Raw genomic sequence first — 23,557 nt, 5'->3', positions numbered from 1 at the left:
GTTCACTTACGAAAATCTGGTGACATTTTTAAATTGCATATTTTTTTTCTTAAATTCCTTTTATAATAAATAAAGCAAATTTAAATCGGTACAAACTGTTTAGATATTCAAAAAATTAAGAAATTGTTATGAAATTTCGTTTATTAGGAATATAATACTAATAATTATATGTAAACGGAAAATGATTTACCAAACCTCAATCATTGTGTTCTTCATGAAAGCAGACCTTATATATTTATTCTAATTAAGGGCACAAACATTAAAAATAAGTTAATAGCATTTAGTTTTATTTAACGAGCTGAACCCGAATTGATTTAGCTAAAGTGTGTAATAAGTAAAGCTAAATCAACAAATTAATTGATCTTGAATTGTTTGGAAACTCCTGATTTAAATTACAATAATTTACAATTCTTCTACTTTTGAAGAAAAATCTCTTGATCTAGTAAAAGAAAGTTTGAAAAACATTCCTTAAAAAAAACTGTTTTTTTTTCTCGGGTAGGGCTAACTTTGGCGAGCCCTGATATTTACTAAACAAGTTTTCAATGAATGTGTGCTATAAACATGAATCCTTTGAAAAACAATTTCATTTGTTGTACCTAATATGCAGTCTAAAATGTAATGATCGTTTCTATTGTTGAGCTGATCGTAGGCGGCCATTGGTGAACTCAATAATTAGAACTATCTTCATAAATTGCAAACAAAAAGTGTTAATTATCTCGATACATAAATTAATAACGTAAAATTGTCTACCATTTATGTATTCTGTTTTGGAAAGTTTAAAATTTTTATTATAAAATTTGTTTTCCTGCCAGAGTTGTGATTTTAAGTGGTAGCCAGACATCATAAAAAGTTCGCTTCAACATTCAAATTCGAATCGAAAAAATTAACTTTAATTAAAAATTTTAACTCACCGCAAACTTGCCGTGAAATTAGTTTTTAATGCTTTTAAATAAAATCTTAATCGGAAAGGTCAAGCTTCGTTTAAAAATATCTCATAAGCTGCTTTCAAGTTTCTTTTTTGACGGAACAAACCCACATTTGCGATAAATGTATGGAAAACCACGAAAACCATCCACGGTTAGTCTGACGGCAAGGGGACTTTAACCCATGATCCGTCTGCCACTGAGGATATTTTACGTCAGCACTGTGGTTGGTGCAAGCCGGGTGCAGGACTCGTATCGACTAGTCAGCACTGGAATTCGAACCTGGTTCTCATGAGAAGGTGAACGCTCTATAACCTAAGCCACAGCGACTCAATATTCACATATTAGTCATTTGCGCATGTGTGTGCGTTTTAGGGAGCGTTCATTTTTGATCTGAAGTAATTGTAGTAGTTCCGTCGCACTAGAATTACACATTTTTAATATTGGGATAATTTTTGAAATCTCCCTGAGAAGGATCCGATATCACAATTTCGATCCTCAGATAACTGGTGCAAGGTGCACTCTAAATCTGTCGGGGTCACAAACTCTTCCGAGTGAGTCGATACGTCTGGGGGGTTCTGGATTGGAGTTAGATCGTGCTCCGGCACACGTCAAAATTTCGATCCGTGGATGAATGAATGCGTTTTGTTTGTGTGTTTTTTAAATGGCATTTATAAATTTACAAGTTAAACTTTTAAATTTACATAAAAATTTATGTTTTGAAATTAATATAAAAATAATTTTATTAATAAATTAGCAATATGTTTAATACTTTAAAAAGTTTTGAATGTCTGTTGACTGAATAAAATGAATGAGCAATTTTCTTATTAAATATGTGATTTATAACTCTTGTTTCCGGCCTTAAATGAGTTTTTTAATTAAATTTTCAATTATTTTACACTTATATCAAACAAAGATATCAAAAACATTAAAATGAAATGAATGCTTAAATAATACTAATCGTATAAATTCCATTGAAAAATTTTAAAAGCGAATTCAGTGTAAAATATTAAGCTGGGTATTATAATGAAGATAATAATATTTATTAAATTAAACTGCTTACCTGTATATTTTGGGTACTGCCTCACAAAATTCTGCTTCGAACCTACTCCTCAATTTATTATAAAATTCTTTCCTTTTGTCGAAATCTGGTGCATGGCCTTGATTTTCATGAGATTTTTTATAAATCCATTTTTTTCATCATCAATTTTGCCCTATAATTGATGTCCAATAAATTGTTTCGCTCGTATATTTTCTATATATATATTATAAAGATAATTTTTATACACCAGGAGATTACCACATTTCTGGAAGATTTCAGACATTTTCGAAAAATGGCTCAATAACGGTGATGTTATTGAGCCCTACAAATGGACTCTCGGTGCCACATCATTATCTCTTAGGTTAGAGGTGGGTTTGGTGAAAAGTAGGAGACCCACTATTGGGGCACCCCTTTTTGACCACATGCTAACCTTGACTGATACATACATTTCTACAAAACACTTTCTTTTTTCTTTTTGTAATTTCTGTAGGTATGAACAGGTATCCACACAAATAATAGGTAAACGAGATGTGGACCTGATGGACGAGTGTGGACCTGGCGAATGCCCGGAAAATGGTACCTACCGGTGTGCATTGTCCCCATTGTGAAGTTCGGCGGTGGAGGAATTATGGTTTGGTCCTGTTTCTCATGGTTTGGCCTTGGAGCCTTGGTGTTAGTGCGTGGAACCCTGAACGCAGAAGGGTATAGAGACATCCTGGACAATTTGGCGCTTCCCAACCTGTTGCAACAGTTCGGTAATGGCCCGTTTGTGTTTCAACACGATAACGCTGCCATTCATAAAGCACATGCCATCACGGACTGGTTTGATGAAATGGAGGTGCAAGAGCTTGACTGGCCATCCCAAAGTCCCGACATCAATCCAATTGAGCATCGCTGGGATGAGTTGAAGCGCCGGTTCAGGGCCAGACCACAATGCCCCAAAACCACCACTCAACTCCTCGCCATGTTACAGGAGGAATGGCGGGTGTCGTTCCTAACCGGATTGACTGTGTTTGTGAGAGGCATCTTGTCTATTGATTGATAACGTTTAAAAACAGGCAAAACAAAACATTTATTTTAAATAAAAAAACAACAAAAAACAAAAACAAAACACAGCGTTCCAAAGATATTTTAAGAAGCCAATTCAACGATATTTTCAGTTCTCTCTTTTTTCTCTTGCCATACTCAGAGTAACCTACATATTCTGAATACTTTTGGTGGCGCAAACTAATTGGAGTTAGTGTTTGCCGCAACAGCGGGCAATACCTGCCGCCGTGTACCAACACCTAGTGGATAGCCTTACTAGAAGGGTTAAAGCTGTGATTTAGGCGCGTGGCGGCCCTACGCCGCGTGTATCCGAAATGAGGGGTGTCCGGTCATTAATGGCCAGATAGTGTATAAAGTTTGTAACTAAATAAACATAAAATTTCATAACTAGGATACAATTGCTTGCAAACGAAATTTTTGAATGTAAATTTTAGTAAAGGTTGTAGTAAATTATTTCAAGTTGTTAAACCAGTAAAGTTTTCAGTTTCAATTTTACTGAAAAATTAGGGATAGTTTTTATTGAGTAGATACCATGAAGGTACTGAAACAGATATTTCATATTTGTATATATCTCAAATGCGTCATATTTTTAAATGTCACCACTGTTAATATCACCAAATGTTATCACCTTCCATTTAAACCACGAACTTAATGATCAACTCCCCCCCCCCCGAAACATTAGTCTGACATGAAGAAGTCCCTTTTATTTTAACCGTATCGTGTAACTAAGAATAAGCTGTTTCTCTCTCCAGAAATTCTGACTAAAATCGAAATTAAATCATTTAATGGTGACGCTTTTGACGTACATCAAAAAACATAAATTTACTTTCTTTCATTACATCGCTTTACAAGACCTTGTACGCATATACTGAAATTATTATGAACCAGTCTCATAACGAGTTTGCTCTACTTTTTAAAAATTTCATGTTTACACTAGAATCTTGCAAATTATGATTAGTTACAGCAGTGACCGACCGTTCCGTGACCAATTAAAACACAATTTTAAATAGTTTCTTGCGCCTTAACAAACAAAATTTATAGCCCTATATTCAAGAGGGAATTAATTTACATTTGACTCAGTTTCTACACGAGCTAGAGTGCTCAGAATAACTTCAGCAGAGCGTTTGATAAAACAGAATTTCAAGTCTTCGGACTACAATCAAAATTTTCACCATTTTTGTTAACAATCTAGAATTATAGTCTATTAAAATTTCGACCAAATTGCGAACGACTAGCGTGCTCAAATTTCAATTTGAGTTATGTGCCTAATATTAAATTGACCAGCATCCTTCCTGAACTAGAAATAAACTGGTAGAGAGAAATTTCTAAATAAACATTCGATAAATCAATAATAAAAGTACTGTTTTAGTAGTACATATTTCTTTTCACATTCAAAATTATGATAATCTATTTCAGTTTATTTATTATAGGGTTTATAATAAACAAATTTTAAACTTTTTTTTTTCTTTGTGTGTCGTCAAATTTCAAAATAGTTAAAAGTGTACCGCGACCAAAAAAGGTTGAAATTTACTGCTCTAATTGTTATGGAAGATAAATCAGATTGTTACTAACTGTGCACAGAATCTAATTTATCTCTCGAATATGACCAATTTATTTCGATTTTTCACATAGCCCAGGTTTTTGAGCCACATGGGAGCATAGGTCTAATGAGAGTTAAATATAACAAGATTTCTGTTTTTCTTTCAATCATTTGATTGTAAAAAAAGGTTTTTAGTCCATTAAGAGAACCGTGGTTCTTCAGGGGATATGCAGCGCTCGTCTACCAATGAGATGATCAGGGTTCGAATCCCAGATATGGCTGGTCGTTACGAATTCCGTACCCGGCATGCACCAATTATTGTGCTGACGTTAAATATTCTCAGTGGTAGAGTGGTCATGGCTTAGAGCCTCTTTGCCGTCAAGCTACCCATCGAAGATTTTCGCGGTTTTTCTCTTGATTTAACGCAAGTGCGGTTTAGTTCCATTTAAAAAAGTCCTCCACGAAGATAAATTTCATCCAATGATTGATCCAGGAGTTCCCTTGTCTTCTGGACTGGGTACTAAATTGCGGAGTTAAATATTAGTAGTCGTAAACTCAAAGTTAGGTTTATTGAACGAAGTTTATAAGAAGTGAAAGGTTATAAAATCCATTTAGAGAACTATTTACAGCAACAATGCTTTTCTCAGTATTTTACTTTCACAATTTTTGATAGGTCAGTAAATAGTCGAAGTGCCTGTATTTTATAATGACTATCTAAGAAGCAGCAAGTGCACAAATTACTTTTCAAGCATTAGGGAATTTTAAGACTATAAACGTTCACAATTAAAACTTTTTGTCTGATATTTACTAAAAAAATTTTTTGACAAGTGTTGTTGTGAAGCGATGAACGTATTATGAAACGGAAAAATTTCAATGGATTGGTCTAAACAAGTGTGAAATCCGAATCGGGGGTGGTACACGGCCGTTCTGCTCCCTCTTCGAGCTTCACGCTTGTTTAGCCGTTTCGGAACTTTTCCGTTCTTTCAGTGCAGTAAGAGCCAGGGTGTCAAAAGAACTGGGTGGTCCTGGACATGTGATACTAGCCCACATGTCCGTGACCCTAAGTCACTGAAGAACTCTGGCTCTTACAGCTAAATATATTTGACTGTTAAATTATTTTTCCCTCTCTAGTTGAAGGGCTGAGGTAGGGTAGAGTAAGGTCCTGGATTGTAGCTAAAGGTTACCAATCCGTGCCCTGAAAAGCCACCCGGCTCTGTACTAAAGTTTAATCTTAGAAAAAGAACGTTTATAGGTGCTTGGAATCGATTTCGACGTTCACAATATTTTCCGGGATATTTATTGTTCATAGATAAGGGATAGGATATGACATTTGAAAATATTAACTTATGATATTTTTCCAATTTTAAGCTTAACTTGAATCAGGCTCTTAAGATTAGCTTTTAAAAGCTTCAGATTTATATGAACGGACAACACTTCCTTAATACCGAAATTTCTTAATTTGAAAATTTAGTTTAATATTAGAAAATATAAATATTGAAAATTAAAATTGCCAAAAACCTTTCTATCCAGTGCTTATATAAGGTTCAAAATCCTGGGCTAAATCAAAATTGTCTGAAAATATACTAGCTTTTACAAAATGGTTTATAGGATTCAGTGTGCAATATAATGATAGTAAATGAAATCACAATGAGCTGTACATGCTGTATACTGTTAATCACAACCAACAATATAAATTGCCTCTGACTTGCTTTAAAGAAATCTGGTCTTGCAGTGGACTGATCGTAGAGACACCGTTTCCAGTAGAATACAGAAGTCAATCATCCCTGGCTGCGGTCAATAAGTGGGTAACCATTAATAATGGTGACCCACGATGGTCTGACTTCAAAACTTCACACACACGTTTTCATCTGTTGCTGGGCGTCCAGAACGAGGCTCGTCGGTGACCTTCTCCCGACCCTCCTTGTACCGCCTTCCACACTGAGATCTCTAAATGCATTTCACCTTAAAGGCGTCTTGAAGAATGTGAGTTTCCGTCGCATTCTTCTCAAACCGCACACAAAACTTTATCGCTTTCCAGCGAACACTCCATCACGCTGTGACTCGATCGAAAAAAAAAGACTTAGCGCAAAGACACGTCCTACTGCTCCTACTACTCGGAGCGACCTGAAACCAGGCTTGTTTGGAAGGGCAAATCCCCCACCACATTTTTAGACCAATCTGAGTGCGCTGCGATTGATAGTCGCGTCACAATAAAATCACGCGCATTACTTTCAGAACGCACCCTGTATGAGAAACTTTCCTGTACAGTATTGAAAACGCGAACATCTTGTTGTATTCTATTTCCCATGAATTCTATTTTCCATTTGTGCGTCGCCAAATTTTAGAAATGTTTATAGTAAAAATTATAAAGATTTTTTTTTATCACGAGTAAAGTTTAAATTAAAGTATATACTTTTTATAAATTTTAAGAGTGTGAACATCTTTGTAGGCGATGGTCCTGTCTCTGCCAATCTTGAAATAAGAAATTGAATGACTATTAAAATTATTAATTAACAAAAGAAAGCAAGATAAATAATAACTTTCAAAAGGAAATAAAAGGCAACAATTAAAATAAGCTATGCAATCAATAGTCATAAAAGCAAATTAGCAAAGCATAACAAACAAAAAACAAGCTAACAATTAATAACTAGCAAAAAAATAATAAAATAACAGTTAATGTAAGGAATCTCTTAATAAACTTACTGTTTTTGTAGTACATATTTTCTCATTCAAAATTATTATAAACTATTTTACAGTGTCTTACAGATAAGTAAACTAATTTAGTTTTCTTTCACATTGAATTTCGAAATCGTTTAGAGTGCCACGACAAAAAAAAAAGAGAATTAGTGCTCTAAATGTTATGGAAGATAAATCAGATGTGTTCAGCAAATTTGTAGTTGACTGTAATGGATAACATCTGCCTCTCTGTATGTTGCCCCCATCATTGTTACACAGAATCCAACTTAGCTCTCGTATATGACTAGTTTCTTTTGATTTTCACCTACTCCAGGTTTCTGATGCCAGCAAAGATCTAGTAATAGTTTAATATAACGAGATTTCTGTCTTTTCTTTTAATCATCAGATTGTAAACGTTCTAAGCCATTAAGAGTGACTTGGGAGTTTTGGGGATAGAACGTTCGCCTTCCAATGAGGTGAACTGGGTTCGAATCCCAGCGATGACTGGTCTACAAGAATCCCGTACCCGGCTAACACCAATCAATGTCCTGACGTTAAATATCCTCAGTGGTAGATGGATCATAGGCTAGTCCCCCTGCAGTGAGACTAACCGTGGGGGGTTTTCGTGGTTTTCCTCTCCATTCAATGCAAATGCGGGTTAGTTTCATATAATTTTTTTTATAAAGCATGAAAGCATGCGAAGGAGGGAAACGCGGTATTAAAAATGTGTAGTTAATTTTATTTAACATAATATTGTAAGAACTTTGCTTTTGACAATATTAAAGTATTCCAAATCTTCTAGATTTAAACAAAATATATTTCTTAATAGATTTTATGTAAAATTTCAACTTTTTATGAGAGTATTTTAATATCTTTTTAAAATTACAGATTATTAAAATTGTTTAGATCAATTTTTAAATTTTGATGTATACTTCTGTTCGTTTCATTTCTTAACGATTAAAATTTAACTTGAACTCCATATTTTTGATTGCATCCTTTTGATACTTGTTTAAACTCTGTGACATCTGTATATAACAGACAATATAGATGAAAATTAAAACTTAATAGTTTTAAATTATGAATTTTTACTTTATTTTTCTCTTTACAATAAAATATATGAACTGTTTGCATAGAAAGCATTTAAAGCTCTCATAAAATTCTAACTTTTGAATTTAATATTTTATTTTCAAAGCTTGTTGACGTATAGCTGAAGTTATAACCAAATTTCCTTTTAGTATTACCTTAGAATGTTTAAAAGTTAATTTCTTTTACTTTTCGTACATTTTTCTTTTACTTCCAAATATTTAACTTTGGATTTGGAGTTTTCGAACTGTATGATTAAAGAAACCCGTGTATTGCTTTTAATTTAAATTGCACTGATCTACTGTAGGCTGAATGTTCTTAGAGCAAGTGCACTCGAGTTGGGGAAAATCGGGGCTACTACCCCAGTTCAATGACCTCTAGTCTTATTGCTGTACATGACGGTATACTTATGGGGCTCTGGTGGGGAAAGAATTATTTATTTTTCTGAATGTAGATAAACTGTAATGTTTAATTCTGGTTAATAATCTTTAATTAAATAAGATTACTTAAAATATTTTTAATTTAATAATTTTTTTAATACTCCTAATTCTTCTGCTTATTTTATTTATTTTATTTCCACTTTCTTCATAAAATCTTTTCTATGACTTAAAATATTTTTCTATACGAAATTTATTATTAATTTTTTTTTAATGTAACAGTTCTTGTTCTGCTCTTGCATTTTATCAACTGGTGGTTAATGGAAAATGATCATTCTAGAGGATTGATTGTATGTATTAGTTCTGTTCAAATAATGTGTTCGTAAATAATGAGTCTGAAAAAAAAATATTTCAAATTCGGCTACTGCCGCAGTAGGATAAATACAACTTAACATAACTATTACAACCTTCCGAAATTGAGATATATTTGTGAGATCCCCTCTTTAGCTAAGGTTTATTGGAAGGAAGATTTTTTATCTCTATCGAAAGTGGTGGAATTGTTTTTATTTTTGGGACTTAAAAATTTTCTCAAGCTTGTATAATTTTATGTTTTCAATATTTAAATTAATGTGTGAGTTATTGTTTTCCCTATAAGGCTTTATAATTGCATTGGTTTAATTTCTAAATGAACCCTTCTTTAGAGATTATATTTTTATTAATTTTAAATGTTATGTCTAATAATTCTAAACTGTTAAAATAATTTCTTAGTCGCAATGCTTAAATTTAATTAGTTAATATAGTAAATGTGTAATAATCATCTAAGTGATAATTATATTCAGTGGAATAAAATGGTTTGCGAGTTTGACAAAACTTGATAAATTTGCATACTCATTATCAGTAATATAGTGTAATTATGTCTCTTTAACAATTTTCCGTTAAAAATTAGTTTTATTAAGAAACAGTTTGGAAATATAGACAAAATACTGGCGCCTTTTACATTAACCTAAAAAATGTTAAGTAAACTCTTAACGTCACTCTATAAATGTAGTTTTTGATAACTACGTCTCATTTTTAATCATGTGTGTACCAAAGTTTTCTGATTAGTTGTTAATTTGAAGTTAGAAAAATTTTCAAACCATTTGTACTTAGAAAATTTCTGATGTTTGCACTTTGAATGACTTTCGAATTGTTTTGACTTCGAAAAATATTCAAAATTTTTTCTCCTCAGAAATATTTTGAAGTTCTGTGATTTTTAAAAGTCTTTAAAAGTTGAGAAAAAAAGGTATTTTAAGAGTTGCAGAAGTTTGGTGGTAGAAAAAATTTTCAACTTGTTCCGACTTTGTTCCCGACTTAAATTTGTTCTGTGAAAAGTTATGAAAATATTTCAACATAAAAAATTACTTTAGTTGGAAGAAATTGGTATACAAGAAGTCAAAATTTTTTTTAAAAAATTATCTTGGCTTTGAAAAATTCAAATTTGTTTGAAAAATTCTGAATCTGTTTTTTTTTTTTTTTTTTGGAAGAAATATTCTGAAGTTGTATGTGCGTAGAAATTTTTTTAGTGTGAAAAAACGAACATATAAGGAGCAGTAGGTGTTTGGGGTCATGGGAAAATTTTCAAACAAATTCAAACTGATTTTGAAAAATTTTCCATTTTTTTGTACTTTGAAAAATTTAGAATCTGTTGGCTTTAAAAGTTCTGAAAATGTTTAGAATCAGGAAAATTTTGAAGTTGTTGGTACTTTGGAAATTTTTAAAGTTTTTAAAAAATGGGTGTATAAAGAATCGCATTACATAAGCTGTAAGTTGGAAAAAATTTCCTACTGTTAGTACCTCGAAAAATTCTGATGGCACTTAGAAAATTTTTGTTTCTTCTTTCGAAAGATCAAGTTGTTTGTACTTTTGAACTTAGAATAATTTTCAAATTGCATTGACTTTCAAAAACTATCTAATTTTCCGTACTTACAGAAATTCTGAGTCTGTTGACTTAAGAAACATTTTTAATTTATTTGAAATCGAAAATTTTTCGACTATTTAACAAATGGAAGATGTTTTGTCTTTTAAAAATTGTCAAATGTTTTGTAATTAAAAAAACACTGCGTACATACATTACTTAGAAAAATTCTGATGTAGTTTTTACTCATTTTTCAAATTAAGATTGAAGATTAAAATTGCAAAGAAAACTTTTAGAACCTGTGCTTATATACTGTTCAAAGTCTTGGTCTACATCAAAATTGTCTGATTATCTCCATTGATTTATCATTTTTGTTTTGTGCATAGATACTGCTTTTGAGCGTTGTATTTTTCAGAATTTACTGTCTTCATGATATCCTGCTGATGGACACGTTTCGGGAAGCTAAAACTTCATCAGATCATTTTTATAGTAAAGATTAAGACGTGTCTATGGAAAACGGAACGATTTGAAGATATTAATGACGAAGTACTCAATCGCATTCTTGCTGGCCTAATAGGTAAGATGGTAACTTTTTCTCTTCCTTCTCCTTCCGAGAACTTTTCACTTAATACGCTTTTCATTTTTAGCATCTCAAAGCAGAATGGTCATCTTATTGTGATCCTTTTGGCTTCAAAATTCTCAAAAACAGCTACCCGGAGGTGCAGTCAGTCAAGAGCTTGCAGTGATTCCTAGTGTAGAGAACACTATCTATACTATCGGTTTATTCTTTCTGATTGGTTTGGATTTTTAATTTATTTTTGTTTTGTGCGTAGGACCAGATTTTTGTCTTGTATTTTCAGAATTTACTGTCTTCTTGATATCCTGCTGATGGACACGTTTCGGGAAGCTAAAACTTCATCAGATCATTTTTATAGTAAAGATTAAGACGTGTCTATGGAAAACGGAACGATTTGAAGATATTAATGACGAAGTACTCAATCGCATTCTTGCTGGCCTAATAGGTAAGATGGTAACTTTTTCTCTTCCTTCTCCTTCCGAGAACTTTTCACTTAATACGCTTTTCATTTTTAGCATCTCAAAGCAGAATGGTCATCTTATTGTGATCCTTTTGGCTTCAAAATTCTCAAAAACAGCTACCCGGAGGTGCAGTCAGTCAAGAGCTTGCAGTGATTCCTAGTGTAGAGAACACTATCTATACTATCGGTTTATTCTTTCTGATTGGTTTGGATTTTTAATTTATTTTTGTTTTGTGCGTAGGACCAGATTTTTTGTCTTGTATTTTCAGAATTTACTGTCTTCTTGATATCCTGCTGATGGACACGTTTCGGGAAGCTAAAACTTCATCAGATCATTTTTATAGTAAAGATTAAGACGTGTCTATGGAAAACGGAACGATTTGAAGATATTAATGACGAAGTACTCAATCGCATTCTTGCTGGCCTAATAGGTAAGATGGTAACTTTTTCTCTTCCTTCTCCTTCCGAGAACTTTTCACTTAATACGCTTTTCATTTTTAGCATCTCAAACCAGAATGGTCATCTTATTGTGATCCTTTTGGCTTCAAAATTCTCAAAAACAGCTACCCGGAGGTGCAGTCAGTCAAGAGCTTGCAGTGATTCCTAGTGTAGAGAACACTATCTATACTATCGGTTTATTCTTTCTGATTGGTTTGGATTTTTAATTTATTTTTGTTTTGTGCGTAGGACCAGATTTTTTGTCTTGTATTTTCAGAATTTACTGTCTTCTTGATATCCTGCTGATGGACACGTTTCGGGAAGCTAAAACTTCATCAGATCATTTTTATAGTAAAGATTAAGACGTGTCTATGGAAAACGGAACGATTTGAAGATATTAATGACGAAGTACTCAATCGCATTCTTGCTGGCCTAATAGGTAAGATGGTAACTTTTTCTCTTCCTTCTCCTTCCGAGAACTTTTCACTTAATACACTTTTCATTTTTAGCATCTCAAACCAGAATGGTCATCTTATTGTGATCCTTTTGGCTTCAAAATTCTCAAAAACAGCTACCCGGAGGTGCAGTCAGTCAAGAGCTTGCAGTGATTCCTAGTGTAGAGAACACTATCTATACTATCGGTTTATTCTTTCTGATTGGTTTGGATTTTTAATTTATTTTTGTTTTGTGCGTAGGACCAGATTTTTTGTCTTGTATTTTCAGAATTTACTGTCTTCTTGATATCCTGCTGATGGACACGTTTCGGGAAGCTAAAACTTCATCAGATCATTTTTATGGTAAAGATTAAGACGTGTCTATGGAAAACGGAACGATTTGAAGATATTAATGACGAAGTACTCATTCGCATTCTTGCTGGCCTAATAGGTAAGATGGTAACTTTTTCTCTTCCTTCTCCTTCCGAGAACTTTTCACTTAATACGCTTTTCATTTTTAGCATCTCAAAGCAGAATGGTCATCTTATTGTGATCCTTTTGGCTTCAAAATTCTCAAAAACAGCTACCCGGAGGTGCAGTCAGTCAAGAGCTTGCAGTGATTCCTAGTGTAGAGAACACTATCTATACTATCGGTTTATTCTTTCTGATTGGTTTGGATTTTTAATTTATTTTTGTTTTGTGCGTAGGACCAGATTTTTTGTCTTGTATTTTCAGAATTTACTGTCTTCTTGATATCCTGCTGATGGACACGTTTCGGGAAGCTAAAACTTCATCAGATCATTTTTATAGTAAAGATTAAGACGTGTCTATGGAAAACGGAACGATTTGAAGATATTAATGACGAAGTACTCAATCGCATTCTTGCTGGCCTAATAGGTAAGATGGTAACTTTTTCTCTTCCTTCTCCTTCCGAGAACTTTTCACTTAATACGCTTTTCATTTTTAGCATCTCAAAGCAGAATGGTCATCTTATTGTGATCCTTTTGGCTTCAAAATTCTCAAAAACAGCTACCCGGAGGTGCAGTCAGTCAAGAGCTTGCAGTGATTCCTAGTGTAGAGAACACTATCTATACTATCGGTTTATTCTTTCTGATTGGTTTGGATTTTTAATTTATTTTTGTTTTGTGCGTAGGACCAGATTTTTTGTCTTGTATTTTCAGAATTTACTGTCTTCTTGATATCCTGCTGATGGACACGTTTCGGGAAGCTAAAACTTCATCAGATCATTTTTATAGTAAAGATTAAGACGTGTCTATGGAAAACGGAACGATTTGAAGATATTAATGACGAAGTACTCAATCGCATTCTTGCTGGCCTAATAGGTAAGATGGTAACTTTTTCTCTTCCTTCTCCTTCCGAGAACTTTTCACTTAATACGCTTTTCATTTTTAGCATCTCAAACCAGAATGGTCATCTTATTGTGATCCTTTTGGCTTCAAAATTCTCAAAAACAGCTACCCGGAGGTGCAGTCAGTCAAGAGCTTGCAGTGATTCCTAGTGTAGAGAACACTATCTATACTATCGGTTTATTCTTTCTGATTGGTTTGGATTTTTAATTTATTTTTGTTTTGTGCGTAGGACCAGATTTTTTGTCTTGTATTTTCAGAATTTACTGTCTTCTTGATATCCTGCTGATGGACACGTTTCGGGAAGCTAAAACTTCATCAGATCATTTTTATAGTAAAGATTAAGACGTGTCTATGGAAAACGGAACGATTTGAAGATATTAATGACGAAGTACTCAATCGCATTCTTGCTGGCCTAATAGGTAAGATGGTAACTTTTTCTCTTCCTTCTCCTTCCGAGAACTTTTCACTTAATACGCTTTTCATTTTTAGCATCTCAAACCAGAATGGTCATCTTATTGTGATCCTTTTGGCTTCAAAATTCTCAAAAACAGCTACCCGGAGGTGCAGTCAGTCAAGAGCTTGCAGTGATTCCTAGTGTAGAGAACACTATCTATACTATCGGTTTATTCTTTCTGATTGGTTTGGATTTTTAATTTATTTTTGTTTTGTGCGTAGGACCAGATTTTTTGTCTTGTATTTTCAGAATTTACTGTCTTCTTGATATCCTGCTGATGGACACGTTTCGGGAAGCTAAAACTTCATCAGATCATTTTTATGGTAAAGATTAAGACGTGTCTATGGAAAACGGAACGATTTGAAGATATTAATGACGAAAGTATTTGGCCTACGAGCGGCTGTAGAGTAAATCGCTTATGCGTTCTGATGAGGTTTCACTTGGCCTAGAATTACCCTAAGTTTAATTTCACTTTTCTCACTATCAACCGTTTGAGTGCTGAAGAGTTTTCTTATATATGCTAAGAGTGCGGAATGAAATGCGTACAACACTACTAACCAACTACTAACCAACTACTACTAACTACTACCTACCAACCACTAACCAACCTATACTAACCAACAGCAGTGTCTCCGCATTTTTGGTTCAAAACAAGATTTCCGCATTTTTGGCACATCCGCACTCAAACGGTTAAACGGAATTTTTCAAGAAAGCTAATTTTTAATTACCGAATTTTTGTTAGTGAGTCAATTTTTTGGGATTAAATTTTTTAGTGTTAACCCATTTTAAGTCAACAGAATTCGATTCTATGAGAAAGAAATAAACCTAGTGTTGATTGAAGCAGGTATAAACTAGTTTTTATTATTTTGCAATGTATGGAAGCACTAATCGTCAAGGTAAGAAAACTCTGTGTAAAAATATGTAGTTACATTTAAAACTTGTTATATTTAAGTTTTTAGCATAATATTGAAAGACTAAAATTATTAAATCGTAAATTATTCAATTAAAATTATTCAATTAATCTTGTAACGAAATTATTCAAAGTCATTTAAATTGTGTAACTTTATTTTAAGTCTATTTCTGATGGATTTTTATCTCTCAGTATATTTAAAGATCTTATTTCAATTATCTTTTTAAATTAGCAGATTATTAAAATTGTTTATGATTATTTTTAAGTATGGATTTAGTTTCTTCTGATCGTTTCGTTTCTAAATTTATATGTACGGGACAACACTTTCTTAATAACGAAATGCTTTTATTTGAAAATCAAATTTAATATTAGAAAATATAAATAATGAAGTATAAAATTGCAAAAAATAAAAACTTTTAGAACCTGTGCTTATATACTGTTCAAAATCTTGGGCTACATCAAAATTGTCTGATTATCTCCATTGATTTATCATTTTTGTTTTGTGCATAGATACTGCTTTTGTGTGTTGTATTTTTCAGAATTTACTGTCTTCATGATATCCTGCTGATGGACACTTTTCGGGAAGCTAAAACTTCATCAGATCATTTTTATGGCAAAGATTAAGACGTGTCTATGGAAAACGGAACGATTTGAAGATATTAATGACGAAGTACTCAATCGCATTCTTGCTGGACTAATAGGTAAGATGGTAACTTTTTCTCTTCCTTCTCCTTCCGAGAACTTTTCACTTAATGCGCTTTTCATTTTTAGCATCTCAAACCAGAATGGTCATCTTATTGTGATCCTTTTGGCTTCAAAATTCTCAAAAACAGCTACCCGGAGGTGCAGTCAGTCAAGAGCTTGCAGTGATTCCTAGTGTAGAGAACACTATCTATACTATCGGTTTATTCTTTCTGATTGGTTTGAATTTTTAATTTATTTTTGTTTTGTGCGTAGGACCAGATTTTTTTGTCTTGTATTTTCAGAATTTACTGTCTTCTTGATATCCTGCTGATGGACACGTTTCGGGAAGCTAAAACTTCATCAGATCATTTTTATAGTAAAGATTAAGACGTGTCTATGGAAAACGGAACGATTTGAAGATATTAATGACGAAGTACTCATTCGCATTCTTGCTGGCCTAATAGGTAAGATGGTAACTTTTTCTCTTCCTTCTCCTTCCGAGAACTTTTCACTTAATGCGCTTTTCATTTTTAGCATCTCAAACCAGAATGGTCATCTTATTGTGATCCTTTTGGCTTCAAAATTCTCAAAAACAGCTACCCGGAGGTGCAGTCAGTCAAGAGCTTGCAGTGATTCCTAGTGTAGAGAACACTATCTATACTATCGGTTTATTCTTTCTGATTGGTTTGGATTTTTAATTTATTTTTGTTTTGTGCGTAGGACCAGATTTTTTGTCTTGTATTTTCAGAATTTACTGTCTTCTTGATATCCTGCTGATGGACACGTTTCGGGAAGCTAAAACTTCATCAGATCATTTTTATGGTAAAGATTAAGACGTGTCTATGGAAAACTGAACGATTTGAAGATATTAATGACGAAGTACTCATTCGCATTCTTGCTGGCCTAATAGGTAAGATGGTAACTTTTTCTCTTCCTTCTCCTTCCGAGAACTTTTCACTTAATGCGCTTTTCATTTTTAGCATCTCAAACCAGAATGGTCATCTTATTGTGATCCTTTTGGCTTCAAAATTCTCAAAAACAGCTACCCGGAGGTGCAGTCAGTCAAGAGCTTGCAGTGATTCCTAGTGTAGAGAACACTATCTATACTATCGGTTTATTCTTTCTGATTGGTTTGAATTTTTAATTTATTTTTGTTTTGTGCGTAGGACCAGATTTTTTTGTCTTGTATTTTCAGAATTTACTGTCTTCTTGATATCCTGCTGATGGACACGTTTTGGGAAGCTAAAACTTCATCAGATCATTTTTATAGTAAAGATTAAGACGTGTCTATGGAAAACGGAACGATTTGAAGATATTAATGACGAAGTACTCATTCGCATTCTTGCTGGCCTAATAGGTAAGATGGTAACTTTTTCTCTTCCTTCTCCTTCCGAGAACTTTTCACTTAATGCGCTTTTCATTTTTAGCATCTCAAACCAGAATGGTCATCTTATTGTGATCCTTTTGGCTTCAAAATTCTCAAAAACAGCTACCCGGAGGTGCAGTCAGTCAAGAGCTTGCAGTGATTCCTAGTGTAGAGAACACTATCTATACTATCGGTTTATTCTTTCTGATTGGTTTGGATTTTTAATTTATTTTTGTTTTGTGCGTAGGACCAGATTTTTTGTCTTGTATTTTCAGAATTTACTGTCTTCTTGATATCCTGCTGATGGACACGTTTCGGGAAGCTAAAACTTCATCAGATCATTTTTATGGTAAAGATTAAGACGTGTCTATGGAAAACGGAACGATTTGAAGATATTAATGACGAAAGTCTTTGGCCCACGAGCGGCTGTAGAGTAAATCGCTTATGCGTTCTGATGAGGTTTCACTTGGCCTAGAATTACCCTAAGTTTAATTTCACTTTTCTCACTATCAACCGTTTGAGTGCTGAAGAGTTTTCTTATATATGCTAAGAGTGCGGAATGAAATGCGTACAACACTACTAACCAACTACTAACCAACTACTACTAACTACTACCTACCAACCACTAACCAACCTATACTAACCAACAGCAGTGTCTCCGCATTTTTGGTTCAAAACAAGATTTCCGCATTTTTGGCACATCCGCACTCAAACGGTTAAACGGAATTTTTCAAGAAAGCTAATTTTTAATTACCGAATTTTTGTTAGTGAGTCAATTTTTTGGGATTAAATTTTTTAGTGTTAACCCATTTTAAGTCAACAGAATTCGATTCTATGAGAAAGAAATAAACCTAGTGTTGATTGAAGCAGGTATAAACTAGTTTTTATTATTTTGCAATGTATGGAAGCACTAATCGTCAAGGTAAGAAAACTCTGTGTAAAAATATGTAGTTACATTTAAAACTTGTTATATTTAAGTTTTTAGCATAATATTGAAAGACTAAAATTATTAAATCGTAAATTATTCAATTAAAATTATTCAATTAATCTTGTAACGAAATTATTCAAAGTCATTTAAATTGTGTAACTTTATTTTAAGTCTATTTCTGATGGATTTTTATCTCTCAGTATATTTAAAGATCTTATTTCAATTATCTTTTTAAATTAGCAGATTATTAAAATTGTTTATGATTATTTTTAAGTATGGATTTAGTTTCTTCTGATCGTTTCGTTTCTAAATTTATATGTACGGGACAACACTTTCTTAATAACGAAATGCTTTTATTTGAAAATCAAATTTAATATTAGAAAATATAAATAATGAAGTATAAAATTGCAAAAAATAAAAACTTTTAGAACCTGTGCTTATATACTGTTCAAAATCTTGGGCTACATCAAAATTGTCTGATTATCTCCATTGATTTATCATTTTTGTTTTGTGCATAGATACTGCTTTTGTGTGTTGTATTTTTCAGAATTTACTGTCTTCATGATATCCTGCTGATGGACACTTTTCGGGAAGCTAAAACTTCATCAGATCATTTTTATGGCAAAGATTAAGACGTGTCTATGGAAAACGGAACGATTTGAAGATATTAATGACGAAGTACTCAATCGCATTCTTGCTGGCCTAATAGGTAAGATGGTAACTTTTTCTCTTCCTTCTCCTTCCGAGAACTTTTCACTTAATGCGCTTTTCATTTTTAGCATCTCAAACCAGAATGGTCATCTTATTGTGATCCTTTTGGCTTCAAAATTCTCAAAAACAGCTACCCGGAGGTGCAGTCAGTCAAGAGCTTGCAGTGATTCCTAGTGTAGAGAACACTATCTATACTATCGGTTTATTCTTTCTGATTGGTTTGAATTTTTAATTTATTTTTGTTTTGTGCGTAGGACCAGATTTTTTTGTCTTGTATTTTCAGAATTTACTGTCTTCTTGATATCCTGCTGATGGACACGTTTCGGGAAGCTAAAACTTCATCAGATCATTTTTATAGTAAAGATTAAGACGTGTCTATGGAAAACGGAACGATTTGAAGATATTAATGACGAAGTACTCATTCGCATTCTTGCTGGCCTAATAGGTAAGATGGTAACTTTTTCTCTTCCTTCTCCTTCCGAGAACTTTTCACTTAATGCGCTTTTCATTTTTAGCATCTCAAACCAGAATGGTCATCTTATTGTGATCCTTTTGGCTTCAAAATTCTCAAAAACAGCTACCCGGAGGTGCAGTCAGTCAAGAGCTTGCAGTGATTCCTAGTGTAGAGAACACTATCTATACTATCGGTTTATTCTTTCTGATTGGTTTGGATTTTTAATTTATTTTTGTTTTGTGCGTAGGACCAGATTTTTTGTCTTGTATTTTCAGAATTTACTGTCTTCTTGATATCCTGCTGATGGACACGTTTCGGGAAGCTAAAACTTCATCAGATCATTTTTATGGTAAAGATTAAGACGTGTCTATGGAAAACTGAACGATTTGAAGATATTAATGACGAAGTACTCATTCGCATTCTTGCTGGCCTAATAGGTAAGATGGTAACTTTTTCTCTTCCTTCTCCTTCCGAGAACTTTTCACTTAATGCGCTTTTCATTTTTAGCATCTCAAACCAGAATGGTCATCTTATTGTGATCCTTTTGGCTTCAAAATTCTCAAAAACAGCTACCCGGAGGTGCAGTCAGTCAAGAGCTTGCAGTGATTCCTAGTGTAGAGAACACTATCTATACTATCGGTTTATTCTTTCTGATTGGTTTGAATTTTTAATTTATTTTTGTTTTGTGCGTAGGACCAGATTTTTTTGTCTTGTATTTTCAGAATTTACTGTCTTCTTGATATCCTGCTGATGGACACGTTTTGGGAAGCTAAAACTTCATCAGATCATTTTTATAGTAAAGATTAAGACGTGTCTATGGAAAACGGAACGATTTGAAGATATTAATGACGAAGTACTCATTCGCATTCTTGCTGGCCTAATAGGTAAGATGGTAACTTTTTCTCTTCCTTCTCCTTCCGAGAACTTTTCACTTAATGCGCTTTTCATTTTTAGCATCTCAAACCAGAATGGTCATCTTATTGTGATCCTTTTGGCTTCAAAATTCTCAAAAACAGCTACCCGGAGGTGCAGTCAGTCAAGAGCTTGCAGTGATTCCTAGTGTAGAGAACACTATCTATACTATCGGTTTATTCTTTCTGATTGGTTTGGATTTTTAATTTATTTTTGTTTTGTGCGTAGGACCAGATTTTTTGTCTTGTATTTTCAGAATTTACTGTCTTCTTGATATCCTGCTGATGGACACGTTTCGGGAAGCTAAAACTTCATCAGATCATTTTTATAGTAAAGATTAAGACGTGTCTATGGAAAACTGAACGATTTGAAGATATTAATGACGAAGTACTCATTCGCATTCTTGCTGGCCTAATAGGTAAGATGGTAACTTTTTCTCTTCCTTCTCCTTCCGAGAACTTTTCACTTAATGCGCTTTTCATTTTTAGCATCTCAAACCAGAATGGTCATCTTATTGTGATCCTTTTGGCTTCAAAATTCTCAAAAACAGCTACCCGGAGGTGCAGTCAGTCAAGAGCTTGCAGTGATTCCTAGTGTAGAGAACACTATCTATACTATCGGTTTATTCTTTCTGATTGGTTTGGATTTTTAATTTATTTTTGTTTTGTGCGTAGGACCAGATTTTTTGTCTTGTATTTTCAGAATTTACTGTCTTCTTGATATCCTGCTGATGGACACGTTTCGGGAAGCTAAAACTTCATCAGATCATTTTTATGGTAAAGATTAAGACGTGTCTATGGAAAACGGAACGATTTGAAGATATTAATGACGAAAGTCTTTGGCCCACGAGCGGCTGTAGAGTAAATCGCTTATGCGTTCTGATGAGGTTTCACTTGGCCTAGAATTACCCTAAGTTTAATTTCACTTTTCTCACTATCAACCGTTTGAGTGCTGAAGAGTTTTCTTATATATGCTAAGAGTGCGGAATGAAATGCGTACAACACTACTAACCAACTACTAACCAACTACTACTAACTACTACCTACCAACCACTAACCAACCTATACTAACCAACAGCAGTGTCTCCGCATTTTTGGTTCAAAACAAGATTTCCGCATTTTTGGCACATCCGCACTCAAACGGTTAAACGGAATTTTTCAAGAAAGCTAATTTTTAATTACCGAATTTTTGTTAGTGAGTCAATTTTTTGGGATTAAATTTTTTAGTGTTAACCCATTTTAAGTCAACAGAATTCGATTCTATGAGAAAGAAATAAACCTAGTGTTGATTGAAGCAGGTATAAACTAGTTTTTATTATTTTGCAATGTATGGAAGCACTAATTATCAAGGTAAGAAATCTGTGTAAAAATATGTAGTTACATTTAAAACTTGTTATATTTAAGTTTTTAGCATAATATTGAAAGACTATAATTATTAAATCGTAAATTATTCAATTAAAATTATTCAATTAATCTTGTAACGAAATTATTCAAAGTTATTTAAATTGTGTAACTTTATTTTAAATCTATTTCTGATGGATTTTTATCTCTGAGCATATTTAAAGATCTTATTTCATTTATCTTTTTAAATTTGCAGATTATTGAAATTGTTTATGATTATTTTTAAGTATGGATTTAGTTTCTTCTGATCGTTTCGTTTCTAAATTAAAACTCAACTGGAACTCTTAATTGATTGTTTGCATTCTTTTGTCATTTCTTAAAATTAACTCTAAGAAATCTTCTGTAATTGGCAAAAGCATTCAAAATTGAATGAAAATTAAAGCACAAAAGGAAAATTAATGTATAAAAACGCCAACGTAGCGTTTTTTCACTGTACAATAATATATATGTATGATGATAACATTAAAAGGTACTTAAATCTGGTTTAAAATTCAAACTTTTAAAGTTAATTGAGTATTTTTTTTTCTTTCGAAGCTGGTTTAAATATTGGTTTATTTTACCTTATTGCTTTAGTTTAATTTCTCCTTTTGTTTTTGTGCATAGATACTGCTTGTGTGTGTTGTATTTTTCAGAATTGACTGTATTCTTGATATGCGGCTGATGGACACGTTTTGGGAAGCTACAACTGCACAAGCTTCGGAAAAAAGAATTAGTGCAGCTTTTCATGCAGTTTTCTATCTCGAGAACTGAATGACTTCTTCCGACAAAAGAACTTGTTTCCTTGCTGGTCTAATAGGTGAGACGATAACCTTTATTTTTTTCTCTTATCCAAAGCCTTCTCTATGTAAACTGAATCTTATTTTGCAAAAATTGAATATTGATAATTTTTCAGATTCATGAGTTTGTGATATCCAGATGAAAGAGCTTCTCGAAGTTGTTCTGCAGTCTTTACCAAATGGGAAAAGAACAGATTCGTTTTTACCCTCCCAATGAGGTGGCTCAAGTTAAGACTCGCCAGAATCTGCTGCTGTTGACGTATAACGTGTACTCACACAGAAAAAAGTGCTGACATAAAATGTCCTTAGTGGTAGACTGATAGTGGGTTAAAATCCCAACACCGTCGGGCTAACCGTGGGAGGTTTTCATGGTTTTCCTCTCCATGTTACGCGAATGCGGGTTAGTTGCAACAAAGTCCTCCATGAAGGCTAGTTTGATCCAGGTGTTCTTTTGTCTCTTGAGAAAAATTATGTTTATCACATTTTTATGTCAGATTTAATAGTTTAAAACAAACCTTCAGATTAACTGCTCTCAGTCACCAAAGCTTTTATTGTCCCTGTCATTTGCTTTGTTCTTTCAGCAAAGTTTTTCAAACTTAGCATTTAATTTACTGTAATATATTTCTATTCTATGTAATATGTTCTGCTCTATGTAATCTATTCTATGTAATATATTTATATATTGATCATAAGGGTTATAGCTGTTGTTGAAGTGTTGTATTTGAAATGTGTTTTTTCTGTAGTTTGCCGCTTCAAATTTATCCAATTTAAATTGGTAGCGCATTTTGATAGGGTGCTGTATTGTATAATTTTGATATCGTGTATTTGATATTGTGAAATTTTTGCTATTGGATTATTGAAGTTCAATTTTGTAATTCGTGTTAAATTTTTTACATAATGTACAGATTAAATTTCTATTTCATCTTGTGTTGTAATATTACAAATTAGTTAAAAATAAAAGTGTTATACTTGCAATTTAGTTTTCGATTATTTTTTGTTTGACTATCTTTTTTCTAGGATTCATTTAAGATTTAGATTGAAATTTCCCGATAAGGGAACATAATTAAACTAATGTTATTGTTTTCAGATTTAAAAAAAAAG

At 33.1% G+C, this 23,557-nt stretch overlaps 1 long non-coding RNA gene across 3 annotated transcripts; it reads left to right on the top strand.

Annotated features, from left to right (window-relative positions):
- The first annotated feature begins 10,775 nt into the window (after positions 1-10,775).
- LOC147816241 (uncharacterized) lies at positions 10,776-23,431 on the top strand. 3 transcript variants are annotated; one of them, XR_015431918.1, is made up of 7 exons: positions 10,776-11,159; positions 11,230-16,373; positions 16,444-17,266; positions 17,337-19,359; positions 19,430-20,252; positions 20,323-22,476; positions 22,573-23,431. It is a non-coding gene; the product is annotated as an uncharacterized LOC147816241 (long non-coding RNA). The 3 variants fall into 3 exon arrangements; XR_015431917.1 differs by having other exon boundaries at positions 10,777-11,604; positions 11,675-16,373; XR_015431916.1 differs by lacking the exon at positions 10,776-11,159 and having other exon boundaries at positions 12,588-13,388; positions 13,459-16,373.
- The last annotated feature ends 126 nt before the right edge of the window (positions 23,432-23,557 follow it).

Source organism: Parasteatoda tepidariorum, chromosome 2 (assembly GCF_982258835.1).
Source record: "Parasteatoda tepidariorum strain Cologne lab strain chromosome 2, Ptep-v5.0, whole genome shotgun sequence".
Classification (NCBI taxonomy): Eukaryota; Metazoa; Arthropoda; class Arachnida; order Araneae; family Theridiidae; genus Parasteatoda; species Parasteatoda tepidariorum.
This window is presented reverse-complemented; position numbering and strand designations above follow the sequence as displayed.